Source organism: Mixophyes fleayi, chromosome 1, assembly GCF_038048845.1.
Source record: "Mixophyes fleayi isolate aMixFle1 chromosome 1, aMixFle1.hap1, whole genome shotgun sequence".
NCBI lineage: Eukaryota > Metazoa > Chordata > Amphibia > Anura > Limnodynastidae > Mixophyes > Mixophyes fleayi.
This window is the reverse complement of record NC_134402.1, coordinates 134717256-134745085: the sequence shown is the minus strand read 5'-3', so window position 1 is coordinate 134745085 and position 27830 is coordinate 134717256. Positions and strand designations below refer to the sequence as shown.

Here is a 27830-nt window from a genome sequence, read left to right as displayed (position 1 = left end):
GACTGGGCAGAGAGGTATAAATGAATAAACAGACGCTTGAGAGCCAGAAAGGGGGAGGAAGAGGGGTGGACTAAAATAAGATGGGGGTGTGGGCCCAACTAGCAGGACCAGAGCCAGTAATGTAAGGGAATGGAGAGGAGGAGACAGAGGCAGAAGCCCAGAGTTGAGGTTGAGGAATGAGGTTGGGGTGATGGAAACAACAGGAAGGTGACAGGAAGAGTAGGACACAAGTAATAGAGGGCCCTGCTCATGGGAGCTTACAATCTAGGTGGCAGACTAACAGGAAATACTAGGGGGAGGGGGGTTGGGTGAGGGGACTAGGGATCTGAATGGATAGTAGAAAATGGACTAGAGTAGTGAGGAGACTGAAATCTGAAGGGAGAGCAGAAACAGTGCTGGTGAAATGAGGAGGGGAATGAAAATGATAAGTGAGGAAGGATAAAGAAAGGGGGAAGAGGAGGGGAGAGGTTAGACAGAGGAAGTAATTAGGAATAACTTAATAAGTCTTGATTTATCAACAAAGACACTAATAGTAGTAACTGAATTATAAATCAATATACAGAAATTGTCCACCTGGGGCATACAAATGTCCATATCCACATTTTTGGAAACTTCTCCCATAAAATTGCTCTTTGTGATCTTTTGAGGGGAAGTGTGAAAGGGTTCCTTCAAAATCATCAGAATAGAAGTTAGATTAATGGTGCCTGTAGTGAACTCCTAAAAAAGCAAATACTTTTGTGGGCATTTAGGGGCAAAGGCCACGAGACATACTGCTAACCTTGGAATATCCCCATAATTGATCTCTCTTCACCCCTTGAAACTCATTTAAATATCTCTTCCTGCAAACCAAAATGTAAGAGCGATACAAGGTGCACATAAATGACATTCAGCAGGGGACTCATCAGTCTAGCAGCCACTACCATCACAAGAGACAAGTTTTTGCAACCCCTGCAGACTTCTCCATTTTGCTGTACCAGGTTTTGCTCTTTTTGTAAATAGCGATGCAAGTTCTGCAATGAAAGCAAGTGTCTGATCGGTTGATATGATTTAGAGCAAATGCTGCACTTATGTGCAATTAGTAAATAAGCCCTTAAATATCACCAGGCTTATAGCGTGCTTGGTTAGTGATGAGTAAGGTGAGTCTGCAGTATACAAACACAGAATTCTCAAACCAACTTCAGGATCATTCCTATTTCACTAAGGTTAAAAAAAATTGTAAATCTGGTTCGGACTCACAATATTCCAATCATAACAATGCAAAGAATATATTCACTTTCACTATTTTCCCTACAAATAACCTTTTCTGTGTAACAGGTCACAGTTTGTAATTTAATGGTCACCTGCACATTCCCTATTTACAAATTGTTTAGCATGAAAACCACTGTGACCTTTCTTTTCTATGTGCCCCACTATCAGAAAGAGCAAAAACCAATGAACCATCAAATGGTGTCGTAATAGATTCAATGTTATTCCTAGAGAGGCAGGAATAAGTATTTGTTATATTGCACATCAATGTTAAATGTTTTGGTCCTCTGGGAAGATCTCATTGCAGATTCTCAGTAGTGTATTTTCTCCCCACACCATGAATATGTTTAAGAAGCTTATCACGAAGCTAAGATAACATAAATTCTTCCTCATTACAATGTGCAGGCATTTATTTTATATTAGATAAAACATTTAAAATTTTGATAGAATTGTTACCTATGCTGGTTTGTTTTTTATATTGTATATACTTTAAAAAATAAAATCTGTTGGTGCTCATTCTGTTTTTTATACCGTAGTATGAGCAATATAACTTTCAACGTAGGTTATTTGTCTATTGGAGATGGTATAGAGTTATTACTTCTTTAATACATAAAAATTAATTCCTAATGATTGATTACTGAATTCATTGAGCAGTTTTATAGTTAAGCATAATGCTTTTCTCTGAAGATAAGTATATGTAGAATGTAGCCAATACTGGCACATTGGCTGGTAACAGATAATTAAAGCTCAAAAACAAAAAGTTGAGATTTCAAAGAATATTTCATTTTTTTCAATAATATCAGGATCAGAATATGAAATTGGAATAATGACGCAAACTATGTAACATTAGTGAAGCTGGTTGTATTTGATTCAGTGGAATATGTTGAGCATAAGTCAGATAGACAGGGGTCAAAATGAATGTCCAGAACTGCAATTAGTAATTTTGGAAAGGAAAATTGAAGTGAGGTAGACATGTACTAGTCAAGAGTCAAGGACTAGATGAAGGGACTTTTTTTTCATCAAATTATACAATACAGATACATTTATACAGTACAAAAATGAGGGCTTACATGTTAAATGAATACATTACCAAATCACAAAGTGGAAAATAGAGATATACATTGACAACATAGAATTGTATAAGTCTCTTGGATTGTCTAAAGGTATATAATATAGTTTAATTGGAGATAGAAGAAAGAAGCTTAAACACTTCTTCTGTGACTGGAACAAAGAAGTCAAGGAAAGTGAGCACCATAATATAAACAACGTTACCTAGAGCTCTACTTGTCTAAAACAGAGCTGATCATCTTCCCTCCTTCTAGAGTCACCACCTCTGCTCAAATCTCCCTCACAGTTAATAACACCATAATTCCCTCAGTCTGTGATGTAACACTTGACTGTGCCTTCTGCTTTATTCCTCATATCTAATATCTCTCCCAATCCTGTTTCCGCCTTAGGAATATTGTAGGAATACGCCCTTTTCATTCCCAAGATGCTAGCATTCTCTCATCAACCTCCCGCCTTTACTACTGCAATTTTTTCCTATCTGGCATTCCTCAAGCCCATCTATACCTTCTTCAATCCATCTTAAATTCCTCAGCAGAACTGACCTTCCTCTTGCCGCTCCACATCTGCTCAGGGGCAAACGCAGGATTTGTAGAGGGGGGGTTTCCACACCACGCCACCAGTGGGCGTGACCAGCATGCATGGGGGCATGGCTATAATATTAGACAGTGCTTGGTTGCTCTCCAACTCTTCCTATCCCTATAATATACATGGGCAATGCTGCATGCACTATTGTTAGGTGCACACAGCTCTCCCTTTTCAAGCAGAGCCGTGTGAAGCAGGGGCAGGGTCCAGCCACCTCAAATATACAGTGCCGCAGGCTTGGAGGGAGGTTTCCAGGCACTAGGCAACCCCCCCCCCCCTCGGTTTGCCTATGCTGCTGCACCACTTTGTATATCCCTGCACTGGCTCCCAATGTCCTCCAGAATCCAATTTAAATTATTCTATGTTACCTAAAAAGCTTTCAACAACACCACCCCTTCATACATCTCAAATCTCAACTCAAAATACTCTCCCTCTCACCCTCTTAGATCTACTTCTGACCTGCGCCTCGCCTTTGGTAAGCACCTTACACTCCCGTGCCACTACCCATTTATGGAATCCCGTACCATGCCCAATCAGACTCTTCCACAGCATTCAAATCTTCAAATGCTCTCTGAAAACTAGAGATGGTCACTGACCCCCGTGTTTTGGTTTTGGATTCGGTTTTGGATCTGGATTACCGTCGTGTTTTGGTTTTGGTTTTGGTTTTGCAAAACCGCCATTGCGTGTTTTGGTTTTGGTTTTGGTTTTGTTTGGTTTTGTTTTGCTATTTTTTGGGAAAATCCATGTTTTTGGGCCTAAATTAACCCAATTTAGTGCTCCAACTGTTTTAGAGACAAGTAATCTAATTGTTGAGGTAATAAATCATCCAAAAAAACAGTTTAATTCTTCGTTGGTAGGCCTATTCTACACACAAAACAGATTGTCTTCCTCTCCATCTATGCATATTGGCAATGCAGCCATCGTCTTTGAATGTATATTACACCCTACACTTATAGTTAAATATGTAAAGAAATGGAAAAAGCCAGTTTGCTTTCTGTCTCTCAAGGCCCCCCTCCACTTGTATAAAATAGCAAAAAATTCAGCCATTATAGACTGTACAATATTAATTGACATGGAGAAAGCCAGTTTGGTTTCTGTCTCTCTAGGCCCCCCTCCACTTGTATAAAATACTAAAAAATTCAGCCATTATAGACTGTACAATATTAATTGACATGGAGAAAGACAGTTTGGGGTCACTCTGTCTCTCTAGGCCCCCCTCCACTTGTATAAAATACCAAAAAATTCAGCCATTATAGACTGTACAATATTAATTGACATGGAGAAAGCCAGTTTGGTTTCTGTCTCTCTAGCCCCCCCTCCACTTGTATAAAATACTAAAAAATTCAGCCATTATAGACTGTACAATATAAATTGAAATGGACAAAGGCAGTTTGGTATCTGTCTGCATCAGATCCTCTCTCCACTAGGAGTAAAATAGAAAACTATTCAGCCGTTATATAATCTAGAATATAAATAGAAATTGAGAAAGGCAATTTGGTATCTGTCTGCATCATAATCATCAACATCATCATTAGCGCCCTCGTCGCCTACACAAATCTCCCCCTCATCCTCTTCTAATTCCAAAGTGGCATCCTCAATTTGGGTATCACCGGCTACACTCGGGCTATTAAGGCACACATCAGCAGAATGCTCACGATTAGACATCCCACTGTTGGATGGACTCTCCACAGGGATTGTTGTCATTTGTGAATCAGAGCAAATATTCTCCTGTAATGCCTCACTGGTATCTTGCAGCTCAGCTTTGACGCGTAACAGTAGTTGTGCACCAATTGTAGCCTGGGTAACTTTTTGGGATCTGCCACTAATAGCCAAAGGTGAAGGCCTCATTCTCTCTTTGCCACTGCGTGTGTAGAATGGCATGCTTGCAATTTTTTTTTTATCGTCACTTAACTTTTGCTCAGTTACACTTCTTTTTCGCTTCAATACAGTAAATTTTTTTTTGGTTTTTGTTTTTTGCACTAATTTGAAAACACTCTGTTGTTTGACATCGCCTTGGCCAGATGACGTACTGGGAACACTAACATCAGGACTGGTGACAGAACCTGGTTGCTCATTTAGATCATATGTGGACTGCTTTGAATCCATTCTGAGCGCAAACCACTGAGGAGTGCTAAAAATTATTGAGTAGATACTGCTGACAGATATGACTTTTGACAGCCAGAAATATTAATGCACAATTAGAGAGGACACCCCAAAAACACTGAGGAGTGCTAACATTTATTGAGTAGATACTGCTGACAGATATGACTTTTGACAGCCAGAAATATTAATGCACAATTAGAGAGGACACCCCAAAAACACTGAGGAGTGCTTAAAATTATTGAGTAGATACTGCTGACAGATATGACTTTTGACAGCCAGAAATATTAATGCACAATTAGAGAGGACACCCCAAAAACACTGAGGAGTGCTTAAAATTATTGAGTAGATACTGCTGACAGATATGACTTTTGACAGCCAGAAATATTAATGCACAATTAGAGAGGACACCCCAAAAACACTGAGGAGTGCTAACATTTATTGAGTAGATACTGCTGACAGATATGACTTTTGACAGCCAGAAATATTAATGCACAATTATGGGGGACAACCCAAAAGCGCTGGGGAGTGCCAAATATGAAGAAAAAATAATAAACCTCTATCCTCCTCTCTGCACTAGCGATTTTGGTTAGAGCAATTGCAAGAACAATATTGTATTCTTTCTCTGTCCCTGCTCTAATTAGCCTATGACTACACCCTGCTCTCTCCCTCTGTCAAATGGCGATGGATTGCTGTGGAGGCGTGTATTTATAAAGTTGAAGTATCGCGAGAACCGAGTCCCGAGATCCGACGACGTCACAATGACGTTCGGCCTCGATTTGGATTCGGAATTGGCGGGAGAGTACCGAGCTGCTCAGCTCGGTACTCGGATACCCAAAGTTCGGGTGGGTTCGGTTCTCGGAGAACCGGACCCGCCCATCTCTACTGAAAACCCATCTCTTTATTAGATTATTACCCTGCTCCCACCTACACTACCTACACAAATGCAGCCTCACAACTGTCCTAATCTCTACTCTGAGCCACACTTGCTTCTCTTGTTTCAGCTGAGCCCTCTTCTTTCCACCCCTTGTTTTATGTCTGCATTTATGTTGTCTAACTTGTATGTCTGTTTTACGAATTTTCTGTTTTCCCCACTGTACAGTGCTGTGGATCCCTATGGCTACTTGCAAATCAATGATAAAAAATAATTATAATTATAAGGTGGGTTGTGCAGTGAATTCAATGTAGAGAAGATCAATAGATGATGGAAAGAAAAATGATTGGATTTATAGGTATGAATCAGAGGGGAACTGTAATTTTGTTTAGAACAGAGTAGACGAGTTAAACTCCTGTGACAGCGAAAATAAGGTTAAATGAATGTTATATGATGGTTACTAATTCAGATGATGGTGAAGTATTGGTCGGAACAATACTTGGTAAAGGAAGGGTCAAGAGGATGAGATCATGGTCATCTTTGAGCTTGCAGTCTGCAATCCACTGAAGGGAATCATTGGTAGAGGTCAGGAGATAACATAGGATGCATAAGATACATAGGGTGACCGAGTCTATATTCGATCTTTGTTTTAATGTCAAAGAGGAAATCAGAATGAAATGAGGAAGGTGGCTGAAAAAATTACTGCTGTCCAAAAGTGGATCAAAGGGATGTACCAAGTTATTCTCAGTTCAAACTGATCTTCTAAATAAACCGGATTGCATGAATTAATATCTAGTAGCAGCTGTCAGCCAGACAATGCCAAACTCAATATTAATTGACATTGAAAATTGGCTGTTATATTGGAAAAATATTAACTTGTTCCCTGTAAGTGCTGATAGATGCAGGTAACACTAGACTAAATAGTGTTAACATACAGGAGATCCCATGTTCCAAATATACATGTACAAAATATAAAAATAAACTATTCCTAACCTTGACCTAAACATGGCATTCATACATTATACAATCCACTCATGCAAAATGTGTGAATGTCACACAGAATGAAATCTGCAGCAAATGGCACCTTCCCTTATGATTTGTCCTCCGAACCCTGTTCTTCTTCCCTCTGTCAGCCTAAGGATTTGGTCACACACAAGTATGTTGCACACTACCCATGAACAGTCACGACATAACATGTCTATAGAACATATATTTAGTGTCCCTATTTAAAGTCGTACTGCAAGGCAGGGTGAAATATCACTATACCCATGGTACCATTCACCAGAGCCCGAGGGGTTTGCTATGTGCTGCCGTTTTTATCAGGCATCTGAATGTTTCTGCATTCATCTAGTTCTTTTCTGTTAATAGTTCTATATACAGAGCTGTATATGTTTAATGCCAGGGGTGAACTGTACATTGCACCCTCTCTGTTCTCAATGGAGCAGAGCAGGGACCTCTTCTGAGCATGCACATTGCCAGAAGAGGCCTCCACTTTGTTCTCTTCTGCGCAGACCTCAGAGATGGGACAACCCATATTTGCTGAGCCCCCCTCAACCCTGACCACACCCTCGTGCCCAGTATAAATCTGTCTCTGTTTGCTGCTATCTTAGCCAATCTTATAATATTTCAATTTAGGTCACAGGCTGCATTTTTCATGATTCTAATTTATGACATGATGCTTTCTGAGTCTTCAAGCCCAGGAAAGGATATATCTTTTTACCTGTTGCTATTTCCCATTTGTGTTTGCCATTCGTGCTACAATGAATTGTCCTTCACAACTGTGACTGTTTCTCTCTGTTTCTCCTAAACTACTAAAATAAGCCATGGATCTTCTGTGTAAATAAATTGTTTAATAGTTCTAGAAATATCACTGTCTGTGCACAATTTGCCCTCTCGGTTTAGCTGCCTGAATAGCTACACACGCACCCAGGGCCAGTGCTAGGGTCCTTGGCGCCCTAGGCACACTTTCAAAATCCGCCCCCCTCACGTCTTTACTTACCTTAACTCCATAAAGCTGCTCCTCTCTGCCGGGTCCCGTCCCTCACTGAGACTGTCGGGCCGTGATGATGATGTCACGGCCGACAGTCAGTGAGTGGAGGGGAGGAGACGGAGCGCCCCATCAGCTGTTGGAGGGGAGGGCGACGGTGGTGATCCATAGCCCATCCCCCTCCCCGTGGATCTATCTGAAGTTGTGCGGCGGCCGTGAAAGGTATGGTCAGCGGTCGTCGCACAGTTTTAAAGTAATTTCAATCCTGTGGCGCCCACCAGAGCCCGGTGCCCTAGGCAACTGCCTAACCTTGCCTAATGGGAGCTCCGGGCCTGCACGCACCACGTTTTTTTCACTATACAATACAATAGAGTTTTTTCTCTTTTCGTCACAAAATATATTTAGAAAGAAAACGACATGCTTAAAATAGCTAACTGACAAAACATAACAGCTGGCCTGGTCGTGAACAGGTAAAATCCATCTGTTCTTGAAGGGGTTAAAGATGCTCTGGCTTTTTTTAAATACACACATAGCTGACGTTTGGTGCTGGAATACTGAACAATTTATTAGATCTATTATAGTTGAAACTAAATTCTACATCTATATTGTTTGAGGTTATGAGAAAAGATAATAAATGATAATTTTAACATACAATTTATTATTGTTTCACAAGCAGACATTTTATTATTCCTGAGTGCTGCAATTATTAAGCCATAATGCTCATCCTGAGGATTTACTTAAGACTTTCTTCATTTAGAAAACAGGACAGAAAATTAGCTACACTGCATTTAATGATAAAGATATATAGTAGGTAGCCAGAGAGAATTGAATATAGCGATGTTTTTCTATATTTACAAGCATTACATACGTAACAACTTTAGTTTTTATATAAACTTGCTAAAAGGTTTGGGGATTACAGATAAACAGCATCATTAACAAGCTCAAACATGTACAGAAATGACAAAACAGTCATTATTTTTATGGTTTGGAGAAAAGCACATTAGTGAGTTAGTCCTATACCACAATGCCCACTACCGTGTTTGAAAAAATCCACTATTTTTTGTGGTAGATTATGATAGAAAAAAAATAGTATCAATATAAATATATGACATCAACTATTTCTAACATGTTGGATGTATGTATTTTGTTTCACATACGGTACATTTGATACCAAAATCTTCCACATCAGTTTGACAGGAACCTCACATGTCTATGCTGTGCTTTTGGGGAGCTTTTTCCTTCCACTGTCATACTCAAACCGAGGGGGGTTTTCCTAGTGCCTGGAAACCACCCTCTACAAATCCTGCATTTGCCCCTGATACTCTGCCTCTGGTCTCCATTTCTCTCCTCACATCAGGGCTCATTCATGTTCGGATGTAAGTTCGTCTGCGTGCAGTATCTTGCATGAAATAACTCTGCGCATGCTCAGAAACAGACCTCACACCAATGACCGCAATTCATGTCTGAATGCAAATGACATTTAAAACTGACTACGGCTTGACAGACAGAACAGGGGAGCAGACTAAGCTTCAATGGGGGGGAGGCACAGCAGTAATGTGCCCCAGTTTCCCCTCTGTCGGGAGCCTGACGGTACAGGTGCTGGTGTAGGGACAGTGTGGTAGTTGGTGACTCTGGTTCCTCCTCCAGGACAAGACACTCTCCTTCATTTGGCCACAGATCTTATGATGCGTCACTCCCTCCCTCCCTTCCCCTATGTGTGGCCTTCTCCTATATCCGTAGAAGACAGGTGTCACATGGGAAATAGGGATATTTATTAAACATAAATACTATCAATTTATTGCCAGAGTGGGGGGAGGGGGAGTCTCTACTGTAATTTAGCTGGGAGGTAGGCTATTAATTTAATGGTGGAATGTGGGTATTAGCTAATTAATTTATCATTTTAAATTTCTCTGTGACCTATTTTCTCAGGGTGAAGGAGCAAAATCTAAATAATCATGATTATATATATATATATATATATATATATATATATATATATATATATATATTGCAGTAACAAACAAACCCTTCTTGTAACACTTCCGACACCTCTTGTTTCAAGAGCACCCTGCAGATGTCAGCAACACGGACAACTTCTTGTTGGTGGTATATTGTTACATCACAATAATACATCAAACGTCAGGATGACACCAGGCAACCTACATCTGGCTATGACAGACAGACAACACTCTCCCTTTGTCTTCAAAAGGAGTTTCCAGTAGATGTTCTGTAACCTGTCCTCATTGCAGACACTTTTTAGCCTTCTGCTGGTGCTGTGGAAGACAACTCAAAGCAAGTTAAATTACATTTTACACTTCAGCTTGTAACATATGTCTCAGACCTGTATGTAACTGAAAATAAGCACAATACTACACCTGTATATAGCTTGGTCTGCAGCCTTTTATCTGCAGACTGTCAGCTCCATAGTCCATTCCACTCTGAGAGGCCTGTGGCAAGCCACTCCATTTGCTACAATATATATGTGTGTATATATATATATATATATATATATATATATATTTTATATATATATATATATATATATATATATATATATATATTGTGGCACACACAGACACGTATCACGTATGTAATCCTTACCCTCACAGTTTGATATGTTGATGCATGTGCCAATTATTACTGAAACGATCTTTGATGCTCTAGGAAGCATTATGAGTATCTGATAAAGCATTGGTCAGGTTTCATTTGCATAAGCAAGTTCGTACAGGGCACAGTGGAATGTCTGTAAGTGGATTTCATTACAAAAGTTCAGCTTACCAGGACTACAAGTAATCCTCCTACAAACAATGTATATTGCTTCAAGTTCTTCTGTAATAAAAATATTTTAGTAACACAAGAATCCAAGAAGACAGGAAATGAAAAAGGAGGGGCAATGCATCTTCCATTTTGTGTGCAATGGTAAAATTAGCTTGTAATGTAAAAAAAAAAAAAACATGACATTCATTTTATTTCAGCAAAGTAATATAAGTCAGTCCATGTCTGTTTTGGGGTGGTTAAACAAATATTAGATTTAACCACAAGAATCTACAAGTAGCATAGCTGGTCAACATATTAAATGTGTGCATTTATATATATATATATATATATATATATACATTTTGTCATCAACTAAGTGTTTAGATAAAGGCACTATGCTGGTGAATAGTTTTCATTAGTACTTGGTTGACAAAACACAGCAGTTTTAATGCTTAATTACAGTTTATATTTTATTTTTATCTCAAAATCTGCATAGTTGAATAGTAAATGTTTTAGGTGTCCCCCAAATATTGGTGCCCTAGACAACAGCTGAGGTTCACCTAATGGTAACGCTGGCCCTGGCACCTTGTTCCATGGAGCTTTGTGGTGATAAACAGTGGCTTATGTGAGAGGAATTCAACACAACACAAATGGCCTGGGGAAGTTCAAATCTGGTCATGTGTATTGGATATGGTGGAGGATTTCACCATGGAATCATTTGGCAATTGTGGTTGGGAGACAGGTAGCACAGCCAAACTGACTTAGAATGGGGCAAAAAGTTGAAATCCGGGACTGGTAAAGAACTGTAAGAAGAAGTGACAATTATATGCAATCGTCTGCATAATAACTACTTTAATTTTATTTTTTTTAAAGCAAAGCTTAGTAGTGGCATGAATTGCAATATGAGTTAGTTATGTTAAGTATTCATTAGAATTTAGTTAAAATTGTGTAATCCCTACTGCATATGATGAGGAGATTAGGATTTGACATCACGTGTGCATGGCGCTAGTCCTGAAATTGCTCCTGAATCTGCTTTGTGACTTGTACGCTGATGTTGTTCACGGATCCTAGCAATTAATCTTTTGCAAAGTATCCAATTTAGTTATTCTATTTATTTGTCGCTTACTACAACATTGTTTTGTTTCAACCACCCATTTCCAAATAAATATTTATATAGTTTATCTACAAATAGTATCCCAACTGGGCACAATCCCAAACTGGATTTATTTTGACCTTTTACGTACCAAACCAATTGAATTCTTAAGATAAATCCATTTCAGTAATTCATTTATTATAGGAATCTCATTCCAACCCCCCTCCTTTGCTTGCCTCACTAATGACAATACTTACACCTATTAATAATTTTGTTTAAAATGATTAAAAAAAAAAAAAAAAAAAGGAATTTTCAGACTTTTAAACAAATAAAGACACATTCATGTAGTATCTACCCTGTCATTACATAAAACACACTATGCTAATTTGGACGCATGTGCATCAAAAATTCTGTGCCAAAAAAAGTTGCATGTAAAATCAGCATTTTTGCACGCATGTCAGGCACAAATCCAGAAGCATCCAGGCATACTCCAGCCACGCTTACAACAAACTCAGCCCATGTGTGCATTGAAATATTCTATGACTGCCCCATTTATAAACAATAAACAATTTTCGGCCTTAACTATTAATAGCTTATTATGCACATGTATTACGTAATTTGACTGCACCGCTAATAGCTCACATTAATCACACTGTTTAATTATTCTTTCACTCCATTTGAAGAAATTCATTCAATTTATGTTAAAAAAAAAACCAAGATTGAAACAACAATAACTTTATTGTTTTGGAACAAATTTGAAAACATTTTTTCAAACGTTATAAAACATTTTTAATGTAATGTTTAATTCAGTTAAAAATAAAACTTATTGCAATATATTTATAACTAACTGGATGTATTTCATGGTTTGGTCCGTAGCATATTTGATGCCAAACATGGCCATGAATGCTATCCAGGTATTCCTTGGCCATATCTATTTTGTTCTTTGAGGTGTAATTCCTCAGGTACAGCATCTGTGTATGAGATAAAGGCAAGTTCTACTTGTTCCTGATGAGCTCAAGTTCCTTGGAGCGCATCAGGAGTTCTTCAAGTTCTATTTGTGGCAATAACAAATATTTAAACAAATCAAACATGCTTTAAATTATACCTCCCAACCGTTCCGATTTAGGCAGGACAGTCCCGATTTCAGGGCCATCCTGAGCTGGACAGCTTTGTCCTGATTGGTGGGAAAGAAGTTTATAAGAGATTCTGTCCACTGCTGCTCTGCACAGCTGCTGTACGCGGCAATGAAGGGGTTTGGAGGGGAGTGGAGGAGAGAATGAGGCAGCCCAAAGCTTCAGAAGCCATGCCCCGCATCCCACTGCCTGAGAGACAAATGTTGGGATGTATGCTTCTATACAGAGTTCATCAATCATTGTTAGAGAATGATTTTTTGGCATAAGTTTATTATTTTATTTTATTTTGTCATTATGTTTCCATTATATAGAATATAGACGTTTGGATTATCAATTTGTAATTTATATGCAAAACCAACAATTATACTATTAAAGTAATTTTATCGTTTTCAAATAAGCATTGCCCAATCAATTGTATGTGTTTCCAAAGCACAGAGTGATATATTTTAGCAGATGTAAATAGTCAACAATACAATACATTATTATATTAAAATACAATACAGTACAGCCAATACCAAAAGATACATACATACCGCGCTCTTATCGGCTGCGCTAACCACGGGACCCAGTGGACAGTATATCTGTTAGAATACTGTGATCAGTGGAGACTGAGAGCCATGGGGAGTGCAGCGATGATTATATACAGTACAGTGTTACACAGTGAACAATAGAGATGACGTTGATTGTTTCTATAGGTCAAGACGTTGGGTGGGTCCAGGGTAAACAGGTCATAGGCTGATTCAGTCTAAGGAATCCAAAGGTGGGGGTCGTCTCCCAGGGGATGAGCTCCTTTCTTCCCGCCAATGCTCCAATTAATTAGCATTTCATAGCCAACATCATACAAAGGTTTATCCCTTAATATCAATAACTAAAGTATGCAATGTGCGATCTCTTCGCCGACTGTACTGGACAGCTGCTGAGGACTAGGGGATCAATATGATATCAGGCATGACACCTTTCCTATAACCTAAACCTTTAATAACACTAAAATGTACATATAATCATATTATATAAACTAATAATAAACCAAATACTATCTGCTCATAAATTACAGTGTAACGGAACCAATATGAATATGAATTATATAACTAAATGTTGTAATGTGAGTGTGTGCATATTTTACCGTATGATTGCACCACACCACGTGTTACGTGGCGTACGGATCGCAATCGCGCGGCTAAACAATATTAAACCAATATACTTTCGTTCATCCAATTATACGACTTCGACAATACATAGATCTAATATATATAGTAGAATGCAAAAGACATTGAAGCTTATGTGTATTACACTACCTTTACCCATTTGTGTACAATGTATATAATTTTAGCTTTGTTACTTGAATATAAACGTGCAGATTATGACCACTGACCACTTTATTCACTCAAATTTTTACTCCATATGTAGACTTAAAAAGACTGACTTTAGAAGCAGGTAGAACCATTGCAGGCTTGCTAAATATTGGCTTTATATATAATTCACTGATCAAACGGCTGCAGTGTGAGGCTATACAAAAATGAACTCTTTAAAGGGCAAAGTGAAAGCAATGCGAGATCAAAACAGCAGAATTAATTGTCTTTGTAAAGACATTTTTTTTCAAACCACAAAATAAACCACAAAATAAAGAGCTATAGATATATGACTGTGAAAATACCAAGACAGCGTAATGAGTTTACAGTTTTATTTGTAAAAGTGTCAATCGCAATACACTAAACGTACACAATAAGCTTAGACAAATAGTAGCATTCTAATATAAATGCCATAAGTCCAAGATACATTTGATTACATTTGTTGTGTTGTGATAGCAAAAGACGGTATTAGTTTATATTAACTAAAAAAAATAAAAAAAAAACCCTCTATAGTACAGCATGGAGTGTCTTCCTTTTTGTGTATGAATGAAAGCAGTAGATAATTCATGCAAACATATGCCCGCTAAATTATAACATGGCAACGAGCAATGAATGAGGTACTAGCAGTTTCAGTCGGCAGTCCTCCATAAACGCCTGCATTTGCAGCAGTCTTCAGTCACCAGCAAGAGATGCTGCTCCTGAAAGGTGTATCTGTAACGCCCCCTGCGGGGAAAGACAGGGACAGACGCAACACAAAAGAACTCACCTTGAAAACGATGGTCACCTCCAGTCCGCTTCCGATTTCCCAGCTGCGATCCAATCCCAGCAGATCCGCAGCCGCAGTCACCTCCAATCACGTCCCTCTAAGATAGAGGCAGAGATTACGGCCGTGCCTACCAGGTAAGGGCTGTCCGAGACTACGGCAAAGAACAAGGGCACAGTCAGTCCAAGCTCCTTGCCGCCTCCTCACTTTGTTCTTGCCAAGACGCAGGGGACTACAGGCACTGAAGGCCAAGACTAATCCGAGGACTAATCCCGCCTCAAGTACCTCACACACCTGCCGGTGAGGGCCTAACCGAAAGGGGGAATCGAGCGTGATACTCACCGGGACACTCCCACTTCCGATCCGGTTTTCCTGCACCTTCCCGACTCCTGCGGATGACAAGAACACACAGCCTCCCTCTACGCTCTCCGTGAGACTAAGATGGCACCCACAAAACTGGACTGACTACAACAGTGACCCGACCCTAACAACGTTCTAATGGTCGGCAACGCAACTAAGTCAAACACTATGACTAACTAGGTGTGGTGCACTAACGGAACTACTCACTTACACGCTACGGGGAACACCAGCCGGTGTTCACAGCCTAAACGGGAGGGCGGTTCCTAACCCCCTCACCCAGGTCGTACCAAGAAGCTGCCTTCTTGCTATGGAGTCACACACAGGCCCTAAGTACGGGTTCTTTAAGCCCGGCTGAGGCTCAGTAGAACAGCGCACTAACCCGCGGGCCGACTGCCGCACGGAACAGCCGATCGAACTGAACCGCCCGACTGCCTGTACTCGGGTATCTCACACGTGTCCCTACGTCCGGAACCACAGGTCTCCCCTGACTATGTGTATGCTGGTAACTACACTTGTCCCCACAGCACGGGTTAGCACAGGAAAACCACAGGAACAAGAGCCTACCTTTAATGGGGGCCTGACGTCTTGCCCCTGGACACAGTTATATAGCACACCAAAATACTGTAATGTAAACTACACTCGCCACACAGACAGAATAAATACAGTATACAGTACTTTGCCCGCTACTTACCCGAGCACACCGCCGCTAGCCAACCAGCAGGTTGCTACAGCACCACAGGAGCCTCCGCTCTACTGTACCTCCTAACCACGTGTGCTCACCTCACACAGGACCGCGCCTACACTCACAAGGCTCTCACGCCTCTACCTCACACCACCAGGGCCTTATGCCCTACACACCATGGGTCTCTGCCCAGCTACACACAGAGCCTTGTGCTCTGATTAACGGGCATCAGCCCCCTCTCTACCTCAGGGCTCTGAGCCCACTCACTAGGGCCTTGTGCCCTACTACCTAGGGGTCCTAGCCCCTGCCTGAGGCCTGTGGCCTCCCTAACTGACTGAGGGCCTTGTGCCCTTAATAGCAGACGGGCTACCAGCCCCTAACCAGGCCCTCTGGCCTTCCTATGGCCTCTAGGCCACTAACTACCTAAGGGCCTTGTGCCCTTGTACCTGGGCTCTCACGCCCCTATCTAGCTAATAGGGGCTTGTCCCCTTTATATATATACTAATGGCCTACTGGCCCACTAAACTCGTTGGGGCCTAGTGCCCAGGTCCCTGGGCCTTGTGCCCGACTGTGGCCCCGGGCCTAGTGCCCGAATTAACACTGAGTATACTTACCTGCTCTGCGCAGGATACTCAGCTTGCCACGCCGTCTTCTTCCTTTCTTCTCCGGGTCTTCCAGACCCTCCAGCCGGCGGCGCCTCTTCTCCGGTTCGGCGCTGGGTCTCCTGTTGCAGCTGGGGCGGGGGCGCTCTCAGCCCTGACAAGGGCTCCCCGCCGGCGATCACCGCTTGCTTGGAGTCTTCTGGCGGCAGGGTAGCTCACGGCCCTTACAAGGGCCCCCTGCCGCCGCTGCTGCTGGCTCTGTTGCTGGACGTCTTGAAGGGACGTCCTCTCTCTTCTCCGCCGACGGACTTCTGGCAAAATGGCGCCACCCGGCGACTTATATAGTCGCCGGCGTGACGTCATCAGCCGGCGCGAGCGCTGATTGGCTCGCGTCGGCGCCAATCTTTTGAATGGCCGGGCGCGAGCCGCGATTGGCTCGCGCATCCGGCCGCTGATTGGCCAGCGGGGAAAGATGAGCCCTGATTGGCTCATCCTTCCTCCGCGGACGGGACCTGCAGAAAGAAAGTTATACTCACCGCCGCTGGATCGATGGACGGGTGAGTACTTCTTCTCTTCTTTCTTCCTGCTGGGCACCATCGGGGACCTCTTCAGCCCCTCCAGGGGCACCAGGAACGTCTTCTGTCCCTCCAGGGACACAGCGATGGCGGGTACCTTCGCCCGCTTCTCGGGCACCATCTCCACATTTCCGCCGCCTTTTTCCATTGTGGTCCCCACAATCGACGTCTTCTCCTCAACGTCCACCTCCAAGGGTCGCTTACCGGCATCCCTGACTTGCGTCCACCAGGTCCTTCGCGGTAAAGCCCTCTCGCGCAGGATCCACACCATCCTGGCAACTTCCTCGCCCGAAGTCGGTATCCAGGGAGTCTCTTCCTCGGCGCATGCCGGAACCTCCCATCCGTCCGATACCTCCTCGGTTGTGCGGGAAGCTTCTTCAGAAGGTGACAACATCCACCACTCTCCAGCTGCGCTCTCTAAAGTACAGTCTTCGTCAGGCAGTACTTCTTCAGCAGCTCTCTCTTCCGGGGTACTGATGGCTTCCATCCTCTCAGGTACCACCGGGCAGACATCTTCACATGTCTCCGGACACAACGTTGCCCCGTGGAGGGTCTGCTCAGTTCTCCCTTCGTCCTCAGGGACCAACTCTTCCACAGCCACGGACAAGTCGTCTGACGTATCCGACGTCTCCAATACCCCGGCTCCAGCATCCGGCTGACGCGGGTATCCCTGTCGCGAATCTTGCTTGGACGGGACGATCACCTGCGATCCAACAGTCAGCAGGCTCTGCCGATCCTTCCCTCCCGACTCCGACTTCTCTTGAGACCATTGATGGAAGGCTTCCTCGTCCTTCCACTCGAAGACTTCTACGTCTTCCCATTCATCGGAGACTTCTTCGTCCTCCCATTCATCAAAGAGCTCCTTGGCAACTGGGCAGTGGTATGCGAAGTGTCCAGGCAACCCACACTTCCAGCACAGCATTTCTTCCACCGGTTGCCGTTTAGTACCTCTGTTCTTCTTCTTCCTTGTCTCACAACATTCCAGGATTTGCTTCGTGAACGCTGCCACTTCGTCACGAGAGATGACACAGCTGTATCCCTCGTACAGCGGAATGATCCCCCAATGAGCCATCGTTGATCCTGCCGACTACGCCAAAATGTAACGCCCCCTGCGGGGAAAGACAGGGACAGACGCAACACAAAAGAACTCACCTTGAAAACGATGGTCACCTCCAGTCCGCTTCCGATTTCCCAGCTGCGATCCAATCCCAGCAGCTCCGCAGCCGCAGTCACCTCCAATCACGTCCCTCTAAGATAGAGGCAGAGATTACGGCCGTGCCTACCAGGTAAGGGCTGTCCGAGACTACGGCAAAGAACAAGGGCACAGTCAGTCCAAGCTCCTTGCCGCCTCCTCACTTTGTTCTTGCCAAGACGCGGGGGACTACAGGCACTGAAGGCCAAGACTAATCCGAGGACTAATCCCGCCTCAAGTACCTCACACACCTGCCGGTGAGGGCCTAACCGAAAGGGGGAATCGAGCGTGATACTCACCGGGACACTCCCACTTCCGATCCGGTTCTCCTGCACCTTCCCGACTCCTGCGGATGACAAGAACACACAGCCTCCCTCTACGCTCTCCGTGAGACTAAGATGGCACCCACAAAACTGGACTGACTACAACAGCGACCCGACCCTAACAACGTTCTAATGGTCGGCAACGCAACTAAGTCAAACACTATGACTAACTAGGTGTGGTGCACTAACGGAACTACTCACTTACACGCTACGGGGAACACCAGCCGGTGTTCACAGCCTAAACGGGAGGGCGGTTCCTAACCCCCTCACCCAGGTCGTACCAAGAAGCTGCCTTCTTGCTATGGAGTCACACACAGGCCCTAAGTACGGGTTCTTTAAGCCCGGCTGAGGCTCAGTAGAACAGCGCACTAACCCGCGGGCCGACTGCCGCACGGAACAGCCGATCGAACTGAACCGCCCGACTGCCTGTACTCGGGTATCTCACACGTGTCCCTACGTCCGGAACCACAGGTCCACCTGCACGGAACCGGCCTTGAGGACCCTTGATCAGAACCACGGCCGCCCCTGGAACTGCCTCAAGGTGTGCTGCACTGCCACCAACTCACTCAGCCACCCCCTCTGGGTATCAGTGTGACCCCGGGGACCTAAGGGACAGGAAAACTACGTGTGTTCTCCCCTGACTATGTGTATGCTGGTAACTACACTTGTCCCCACAGCACGGGTTAGCACAGGAAAACCACAGGAACAAGAGCCTACCTTTAATGGGGGCCTGACGTCTTGCCCCTGGACACAGTTATATAGCACACCAAAATACTGTAATGTAAACTACACTCGCCACACAGACAGAATAAATACAGTATACAGTACTTTGCCCGCTACTTACCCGAGCACACCGCCGCTAGCCAACCAGCAGGTTGCTACAGCACCACAGGAGCCTCCGCTCTACTGTACCTCCTAACCACGTGTGCTCACCTCACACAGGACCGCGCCTACACTCACAAGGCTCTCACGCCTCTACCTCACACCACCAGGGCCTTATGCCCTACACACCATGGGTCTCTGCCCAGCTACACACAGAGCCTTGTGCTCTGATTAACGGGCATCAGCCCCCTCTCTACCTCAGGGCTCTGAGCCCACTCACTAGGGCCTTGTGCCCTACTACCTAGGGGTCCTAGCCCCTGCCTGAGGCCTGTGGCCTCCCTAACTGACTGAGGGCCTTGTGCCCTTAATAGCAGACGGGCTACCAGCCCCTAACCAGGCCCTCTGGCCTTCCTATGGCCTCTAGGCCACTAACTACCTAAGGGCCTTGTGCCCTTGTACCTGGGCTCTCACGCCCCTATCTAGCTAATAGGGGCTTGTCCCCTTTATATATATACTAATGGCCTACTGGCCCACTAAACTCGTTGGGGCCTAGTGCCCAGGTCCCTGGGCCTTGTGCCCGACTGTGGCCCCGGGCCTAGTGCCCGAATTAACACTGAGTATACTTACCTGCTCTGCGCAGGATACTCAGCTTGCCACGCCGTCTTCTTCCTTTCTTCTCCGGGTCTTCCAGACCCTCCAGCCGGCGGCGCCCTTCTACGGTTCGGCGCTGGGTCTCCTGTTGCAGCTGGGGCGGGGGCGCTCTCAGCCCTGACAAGGGCTCCCCGCCGGCGATCACCGCTTGCTTGGAGTCTTCTGGCGGCAGGGTAGCTCACGGCCCTTACAAGGGCCCCCTGCCGCCGCTGCTGCTGGCTCTGTTGCTGGACGTCTTGAAGGGACGTCCTCTCTCTTCTCCGCCGACGGACTTCTGGCAAAATGGCGCCACCCGGCGACTTATATAGTCGCCGGCGTGACGTCATCAGCCGGCGCGAGCGCTGATTGGCTCGTGTCGGCGCCAATCTTTTGAATGGCCGGGCGCGAGCCGGTATTGGCTCGAGCATCCGGCCGCTGATTGGCCAGCGGGGAAAGATGAGCCCTGATTGGCTCATCCTTCCTCCGCGGACGGGACCTGCAGAAAGAAAGTTATACTCACCGCCGCTGGATCGATGGACGGGTGAGTACTTCTTCTCTTCTTTCTTCCTGCTGGGCACCATCGGGGACCTCTTCAGCCCCTCCAGGGGCACCAGGAACGTCTTCTGTCCCTCCAGGGACACAGCGATGGCGGGTACCTTCGCCCGCTTCTCGGGCACCATCTCCACATATCTGCCCAGTTACGCAAATACACCCTAATAGTGTACCTATGTTTACTTACCCTTTCCTACCCCATTCTGCCTCTCCAGTCGTAAGGAGTGTTTAGTGTCAGATGTAATCTGCTTACAGACATAAGTGTATGAATTTTTGGTAAAAAAAATAGACGTAGCATCAAGTCAGCATCAGACCCACTGTGTCTTACATGTGGATTGTACTTGAATAGGCCACTATAAATAAATAACTGTACCCTGAGCTATGGGGGATGTTATCATTGGTTCTCTGCTGGTGGTTCAGGTGCTGGATATATAAATTTGCCCTGTCCTTGATTCATTTGCTATTAGGTGAATGTTGATCTTCTCTGTGTCAATCTTTCTGTTTGTTTTTCCAGTTCTTTACTTTCTCTGATGTTGATCCCAAGTACCTTTGGACTTACATTGGTTCTGAACCCTTGCTCTCATCAGCACTTTGACCTTTCTGTGAGTAACCATTTGGCTTCTCTTTTTGGTCACTCCTTTTGGTATATTTCTGTAATAACGTTGTTCTGAATTCTGATCCTCTACCTGCATGTACCTTACTAAATCTTCCAAACTATCCTGTAATCTTCACTGTCTGTCCCATAATTGCAACCCAAAATGCCCCAGCTTATCAGCCTCACAGCATCATAGCAACTAGTCATTATGCATACCTACAAATCTAGGATTACATTTGAAAATAAATTCTATGAGACAGTTTAGTAGTCATTCCATATTAATGTTTTAAGGTTACTGTACTTGGGTTCTACTTATTGAATTTGGGATGTGCTCTTAGCTTTACTAGTGAAACTCTAATGATTTTATTTCAGATATATTTGATGGTCAGGGACTCAGTAACAGCCTATTAATATTATTATCCTGATTTTTTTTACTCGCAAAGTTCTTCTTTTTGTCATCCATAGTGAACACTGGGGTCACAGATAAATAGAGCATTCCCGTTAGTCCCAGCACTTACCACCAGCAAACAAGGGAACTGACGCAGATTACAAGTGACCACATAATGAAGGAAGAAAACTCATTGGCGAGTGACTGATAGGAGCCCAGGGAACCTTCACTTGACAGGTACCTCTAAATGTTACAGAAAGAGTTGATACTGGTCACACAGTGGCAGATTACTTTTAGCTGATGGATGTGGTGCAATAAACAAAGAAATGCTCACCAGCACTTTTATGTTAATGTTTTATAAATTGAGTTATGGCAGAAGGGTCTCTAGGATACCAGTTGCGGTTTCTGTAGTCCAGTGGACAGCATAGCAGTCTTAATGGGGCTTCAGGTGTCTGCCTCCTGATGTGCCCCTATATTAATTTGCTAATTATAGATAAAAAATGCTAATCTACCTGCAGTTGGAGGTCAGTGTCTTTAGTCTCAACAGACACCAGGCCTGGACCATACCTCTTAAGCAATAACCAATAATAATATCTGAAAAAGCAAAAAAACTTGTTGGGAGCCTATATAAAAACTTTCTAAGGCTGAAAATATGTTAATTCAGTTTAATACTGATTGTGTTAGAAGATATTGCAGCTTACTGTACTTGTCATGGAGAGAAGTCGTAACAACTATTAAGATAAGCCATTATTTAGATCACACAACAACCAATTGCTTAAGCCAGAAATTTCTCAAGTGGTTTTCAACCTGCCAATAGGAGAGATGCCAATAATTAAAAAGCACATGGGCTTCGTCACAATACATGAAACTAATGTACTGGTATGAAAGGACATATGCCTCTATTTTGTGTTCATGTCCATCCCGTGTTATCTGAAGAAGCCTGTGTGCACAGGGACAGTTCTTCTCTTAGGGCATTTTAATTGTTCATCAGTTATGTTTTGTTTTATTTAGCTAAAATGTATTGTAAGTTTGCAACAACCTTAACAAAACTAATGTTTTTTTAAAATAACATCTGTTTTATCTTAAATTGTATATTCTTTTCTTAAGTCTTAAGATACCACCTGTCATTTGACAGTTTTATAAAGTAACCTTCACACCTCTTACTTCCCCTTGACTAAACTAAAGATGTTCCTCTATTGGTACATCCTCCTATGTGCTGTTAGGGTCAAAATTTATATTGGAACCCAACACTGGAGTGTTCAATACGTGAGTAGTCCTCAGTCTGAGTCTACATGTATACAGTCCTCGCTGTGAGGGTCTGATATAACGATACAAATATAACAAGGAGGGGTGTCCAGATGGTAAGTTGTGGTGTATCCTGAATAATGTTGAAACACGCTGTGTTTCTAACAGTCGTCTAGGGGTTTTCCGTATATATAAAAAAAAAAGTAGGTGTTCTCTTTCACAACACAAACGCAGATAAAGAAATATAGCACCTGAAACACTAGATGAAACTAAAATCATCTTGTACTTAACCCTTCTTGTGGTGAGTACTTTCTAGATGTTTGGAATTCCATTTTGATGCATGAGAATATTCACATGTTCAAGGTCTTTCCTGTGTAAACAAAACTCAATTTACACTGCAGTAAAATACTTTATTATAGCCTAAGTAATGATTTCCTGTAAAACATCTTTTGTTAATCAATTATTTCAAAGTCTAACTTACACCATCAACACCCCAGAAAGTTATATAAATACATCTGCTAATTATTTATTAACATACAACATGATCCCAAAAAGAAGTATTTATTTCCCAAGCTGAGTGTTCAAATCTTGATTTGAGTTAGGGAAACCCAGGTCTACCCTAACTGTGGAATCAATCTTCCTGACACAATGTACATAGGTAGTGACAACACAGAAAATTACAAGCTGGTTTAGATATACAGTATCTTCACAGCCATAAATACAAGGATTTAGCTGTCCACAGTTCTGTGGCATATGTATGAGCAATGCCTTATCTAATCTTATCAGTTTACCTGTTAGCTGTCTGCTGTAAGAAAATATGTCAGTCCACAACAAAAAATATAAATACACCGTTTTCAAGCAACGTGAACAATGTGCTAAGTAAAACCATTGACTCAAATGGTCAACAGTTTATATATATATAAGAAGGAAATGTGACTGAGTAAATCCAAGTGTTCTACAATCTCTGTGCATTGTATGAACATGCTGCCTTCAATGATCATTAGAGCACAGATTGTGATATCTGAAAAGAGAAAATATAAATTACTAGGTCCATTTCCAGGAAATTCTATGCTTCAAAATGAGACATAACATTAGAACAGCACGTTATACTGAATGTGAAATTAAAATCTGTTGGTTATAGGGGTTTGATTTTGGCATCCAGCATATTTAATTAAGTAATATAATTTATTCCTGTTTATATAGGAATACATAGGCACAGACTTCCCTACTTAACTGATAAGTCAATCTAGATTTTGGCGTCGGGGACGCATGACCATAATGGGTCTATTAATGAAATATCAGTGTTGCATCTCCACATTTTTTGTATGGATAAAGAACGAAATTTCACCTATTTAAAAATATGTTGTAGTGTACTTTGGGGGTTGTCACAAAACATTGTGACCTACTCAGTGGTTGGAACAGCACCCCTATTGTTACACCCCTAGACCTAATTATAAAGCATTTATGTATCTTTAAAGCATTTTTTTTGCTTTTTCCTGGCACAATTTGCTTTCTCAGACAGGAAATGTTCTGTAACTTGAAAGAATGGCAAAAGAGATGTCATTGACATCAGTGGAAAATCTTTCAAGGTAGAGTATAAAATAATTCAAAGGATTCTTTTTTTTAATTTTATGTATTTAATTAAAAGTTTTCTTATAAATGGTTTATGTCATTGAGAATTATGTTCCTATAAATAAATAAATACAAGTAGTAATTGGAGTGTAGGGTGAGTATATGGTGCTTCAGATGACTACAGTCATGGCCAAAAATTTTGAGAATGACACAAATACTATTTTTCACAAAGTCTGCTGCCTCAGCTTTTATGATGGCAATTTGCATATACTCCAGAATGTCATGAAGAGAGATCAGATGAATTGCAATTAATTTCCCCCTTTGCCATGACAATGAACTTTATCCCCAAAACAACATTTCCACTGCATTTAAACCCTGCCACAATAGACCAGCTTACATCAGATTCTCTCGTTAACACAGGTGAGAGTGTTGACGATGACAAGGCTGGAGATCACTCTGTCATGCTGATTGAGTTAGAGTAACAAACTGGAAGCTTAAAACGAGGGTGGTGCTTAAAATGATTGTTCTTCCTCTGTTAACCATGGTTATCTGCAAGGAAACATGTGCAGTCATCATTGCTTTGAACAAAAAGGACTTCACAGGCAATGATATTGCTGCTAGTAAGATTGCAGCTATATCAACCATTTATCGGATCATCAAGAACTTCAAGGAGAGAGGTTCAATAATGTAAAGAAGGCTTCAGGGTGCCCAAGAATGTCCAGCAAGCATCAGAATCATCTCCTAAAGTTGATTCATCTGCGGTATCAGGGCACCACCAGTGCAGAGCTTGCTCAGGAATGGCAGCAGGCAGGTGTGAGTGCATCTGCAAGCACAGTGAGGCAAAGACTTTTGGAGGATGGCCTGGTGTCAAGAAGGCCAGCAAAGAAGCCACTTCTCTCCATGAAAAACATCAGGGACAGGCTGATATTCTGCTAAAGGTACAGGGATTGGACTGCTGAGAACTGGGGTAAAGTCATTTTCTCTGATGAATCCCCTTTCAGATTGTTTGAGGCTTCTGGAAAAACGCTTGTCCGGAGAAGGAAAGGTGAACGCTACCATCAGCCCTGTGTCATGCCAACAGTAAAGTATCCTGAGACCATTAATGTGTGGGGTTGCTTCTCAGCCAAGGGAGTGGGCTCACTCACAATTTTGCCTAAGAACACAGCCATGAATAAAGAATGGTACCAAAACATCCTCCAAGAGAAACTTCTCCCAACCATCCAAAAACAGTTTAATGATGAACAATGCCTTTTCCAGCATGATGGAGCACCTTGCCATAAAGCAAAATTGATAACTAAGTGGCTCAGGGATCAAAACATCAAAATTTTGGGTCCATGGCCAGAAAACTCCCCAGACCTTAATCCCATTAAGAACTTGTGGTCAATCCTCAAGAGGCAGGTGGACAAGCAAAAACCCACAAATTCTGACAAACACCAAGCATTGATTAGGCAAGAATGGGCGGCCATCAGTCAGTATGTGGCCCAGAAGTTGATTGACAGCATGCCAGGGCGAATTGCAGAGGTCTTCAGAAAGAAGGGTCAACACTGCAAATATTGACTCTTTGCATAAACTTAATGTAATTGTCAATAAAAGCTTTTGACACTTATGGAATGCTTGTAATTTATAGGGGTGTGCACCGGCCACTTTTAGTGTTTTGGGTTTTGGGTTCTGATAAGCTTGAGGTTTTGGGTTCTGATTTGTTTTGCCAAAACACCCGACAAAAGGTTTTGGTTATGATTTAGGGTTTTTGGTTCTGATTTATTTTTAAAAAAGCATAAAAAGTGCTAAAATCCAGTTTTTTTTCACTCCTATGCTATTATTAACCTCAATAACAATCATTTCCACTAATTTCCAGTCTATTCTGAACACCTCACACCTCACAATATTGTTTTTAGGCCAAAAGGTTGCACCGAGGTAGCTGGATGTCTAAGCTAAGCGACACAAGTGGGCGGCACAAACACGTGGCCCATCGTAGGTGGCTGTGTAGGCTTGTATTGCCTTTTTCTGCTCCTCCATCCTCTGCAGCGTATAGAGGGTGGAGTTCAAGCGCGGCACTACCTCTTGTTTTTGTTGATGGCAGGGCATGTTCATGCTTTTTTGATGTAGCAGGAACAGTGAACGTAATTTAATATCTGATACTAATATTTCTGCACTGCAGGAACAGTGAACGTAGTTTAATATCTGATACTAAGATTTCTGGACTGCGTAGTGGAGTGGCCCCAGTACCCAATTTGGTACCGGGGCCACAATACCTCCTTCAACTGTCTAAATTTCACTGCACTGATGGCGGACACCGGATGCACGTCTAACACCAACATAGCTCTTAAGGCCGCAGTTATCCACTTTGCCATAGGATGACTACTGTCGTACTTCGTGCTCGTGGCAAACGACTGTTGGACGGTCACATAATGCCAAAAAAAGAGTTGCAAGTTGGAATTGTCCTTGGGCCTTCCCACCCATCCTGATGTTGTTGAAATAGGACATGCGCACTTTAACAAACCAATCATTTCAGCGAAAGGGCCTACCAAACTACTGTGGCTGAAATGATTGGTTTGTTTGGACCCCCACAAAACGAGCTGGCAAAGAAAAAAAAAAAGGTGCAAGATGGAATTGTCCTTGGATATGTTGTTGTTATAGGACATGCACACTTTAACAAACCAATCATTTCAGCGACAGGGCCTACAAGCTGTGGCTGAAATGATTGGTTTCTCTACTGAGGCAAGATGTCGTCCTCATCCTCATCCTCATCCTCTGATTCCTCACCCTCTTCAGTGTGTACTTCCTCATCTTCACACATTATCAATTCGTCCCCGCTGGACTCCACAACCACAGGTCCCTCTGTAGTATCTGGAGGCCAGTGCTGTACTTGATTGAGGAATTGATAATTCATTTTTATGAACATCATTTTTTCAATGTTTTGCGGAAGCAACCTCCTTCGCCGCTCACTGACCAGGTTCCCCGCTGCACTAAAAACTCTTTCGGAGTACACACTGGAGGGGGGACAACTCAGGTAAAATAGAGCCAGTTTGTACAGGGGCTTCCAAACTGCCTTTTTTTTCCTGCCAGTAAGAATATGGACTGTCTGACATGTCTACTTGGATGGTGTTAGCAAAGTAATCCTCCACCATTTTTTAAATTGTGACAGCATCCAATGCAGCGACAGTAGACATGTCTGGAATGGTTGGCAGGTCCTTCAGTCCGGACCAGATGTTCTCAGCATCCCGCCAGTGGGTCTTTTAGGAAAACTGAGCTTTTTCCTCGCAGCCACAGGTGTTGAAGAAAATGAAGGAGGAGCTGTTGGCATGTCACGGTCCTCTTCAGAGGACAATCTCCTGACCAGC

General features: G+C 42.9%; 1 long non-coding RNA gene across 1 annotated transcript in view; it reads left to right on the top strand.

Moving 5' to 3' along the window:
• Window positions 1-27830, top strand: part of LOC142106008 (uncharacterized) — a 180790-nt gene that overhangs the window by 80128 nt on the left and 72832 nt on the right. The window contains exon 3 of the long non-coding RNA XR_012679730.1: window positions 21750-21909. This is a non-coding gene — a long non-coding RNA (uncharacterized LOC142106008). The remainder of the gene's footprint in view (window positions 1-21749; window positions 21910-27830) is intronic.